This window comes from Bos javanicus, chromosome 19 (assembly GCF_032452875.1).
Source record: "Bos javanicus breed banteng chromosome 19, ARS-OSU_banteng_1.0, whole genome shotgun sequence".
Taxonomy (NCBI): domain Eukaryota; kingdom Metazoa; phylum Chordata; class Mammalia; order Artiodactyla; family Bovidae; genus Bos; species Bos javanicus.
The window spans coordinates 15,387,139-15,389,340 of NC_083886.1; positions in this window are offsets into that span (position 1 = coordinate 15,387,139).

The window sequence follows — 2,202 nt, forward strand, 5'->3', positions numbered from 1 at the left end:
ACATTCTGGCCACCACACCCCTTACCCCAGTCAAGTGGGTGCTTGGTGAGCTTATGAATTTTTATAAGGTTCTGTTTTTTCATGTGATGCTCCAGTGCCATTGGACACGTCAGCTCCTGACCTTTCGGCCGGTGGAGCGCTTCCCATAAACAGAGCCATAAAAGCCCACTGGTTTTCTCCTTGGCACTTGGTACTCTCCCTCTCTCCTTCGCCATTTGAATAGTGATGTCATATTCCAATATCCTCTCACCTCTGCTGAAAAAGTCCTCCCCGTGATTCCCTCCTGAGCACTCAGCAATCCCCGGAGGGGAAGTTGTGGTTTCAACAAGGTGCAAGCATCATGAAACCGAGACAGAACTGGTGGGGTGGAGAAGTTACTCAAAGGTAGGAGACAGAGAAAAACACCTACATACATTGATAAAGCCCCAGTCAGTGACCAAGGTGGGTTTTTTTGTTTGTTTGTTTTTGAGGCTTGCTGTTAAGACCTTGGCATGAAAACATTTAAGAACATATAAACAGAATAAAACATCCACTCATTTCCTCCCCTAAAAGCTAGGGCAACTATTTTCCTCTGTGACTGCTTTCAAGTTTTCAAACATTTTTATTTATTTTGGCTGCGCTGGGTTTCTCTAGCTGTGTTGCATAAGCTTCTCTTGCTGCGGCGCCCGGGCTCTAGATCGAGCAGGCTCAGTAGTTGTGTCCCGAAGGCTCTAAATCAAGTGGACTCAGTAGTGGTATCCCACCGGCTTCATTGCCCATGGCACGTGGGATCTTAGTTCCCAAACCAGAAACCCACTTCCCAAGCACTGAAAGGCAGATTCTTAACCACTGGATCCCCAGGGAAGTCTCTGCTTTCAGTTTTTACACATATTTTTATGAATATTATCAAACTGTGGGTTTAATTTGGAGTCCTTCTCTGGTCCCATAAGGTTCTTTCAGGAAGGCCCCTTTAACCTGGCTGAAACGTCTTCATGCTCACCGTGGAGGTCATGGCATCACGTCAGGAGTGCCACTCCTGACACTCACCGCTCGGGTGTCTGGGTCCCAAGTAATCCTGGGGATGAGTGGAACAAAGTCTTTTGTTCAAGCCTGGGTTCCGCCATTTATTAGGCATTCAGTGACCGTGCTCTGAGCCTTGGTTTCTACATCTGTGATGGAGGTGTTGTGAGCTTTAGAAGGATGTCCAGACCTGTAAGAGAACCGCTTCAACAAGTAACAGCTAGTAAGAGAGATGTGCTGTGGTTAACTTATTGTGAGATAGTTTTAAATGACACCAAGTTGGACATCTTCTGTAAATTTCTTTTCCTTTTTTTTTTGATTATTTGGCCCAAGGGTATAGACCTCTCTGTGGCTTTTGATACGCCATATCAATTTGCCTTCTGGAAAGCTGCTACCAATTCACAGAGTTGATAGTGTAACCTGTATTTGATCCAAAGTTAGCAGCAAAGGAAGGTGCAGGGACTAGTAATGTTAGTAACGCAGTTCAACAACAGGCAGGTTCTTTAGCAACCAAGATGCGGCAGTTAGTGGAATTTTGATGTTGGAAGCTAGCAACTGGCAAGATAGCATAGAGGTTGTGGAAGTTAGGCAGGGCATAGTTTTAGACCAACCAAAGGCAGATATTTACCGTCTGGGTGTTTGTTAAAACATGTACTCTGATTGTTGTCGTTCAGTTGCTAACTCATGTCTGATTCTTTGCAACCCCATGGACTGCAGCACACCAGGCTTCCCTGTCCTTACTATCTCCCAGAGCTTGCTCAGATTCATGTCCATTGAGTCGGTGATGCTACCTAACCATCTCATCCTCTATGGACCCCTTCTCCTTCTGTATTCAGTCTTTCCCAGGATCAGGGTCTTTTCCAATGAGTCGGCTCTTCACATCAGGTGGCCAAAGTACTGAACCTTCAGCTTCAGCATCAGTCCCAGTAGGGTTCAAGTATTTGATATTAGAATGTGTCTCTTCCCCATATACACACTGCTATATTTCAAACGGATAACGAACAAGGACCTATTATATAGCACGAGGAACTCTACTCAGTGTTATGTGGTAGCCTGGATGGGAGGGGAGCTTGGGGGAGACTGGATAAATGTATATGTGTGGCTGAACCCCTTTACTGTTCACCTGAAACTGTCACAACATGGTCAATCAGATACACCCCAATACAAAATAAACAGTTTAAAACTAAAAAGAAAATAGGTCTC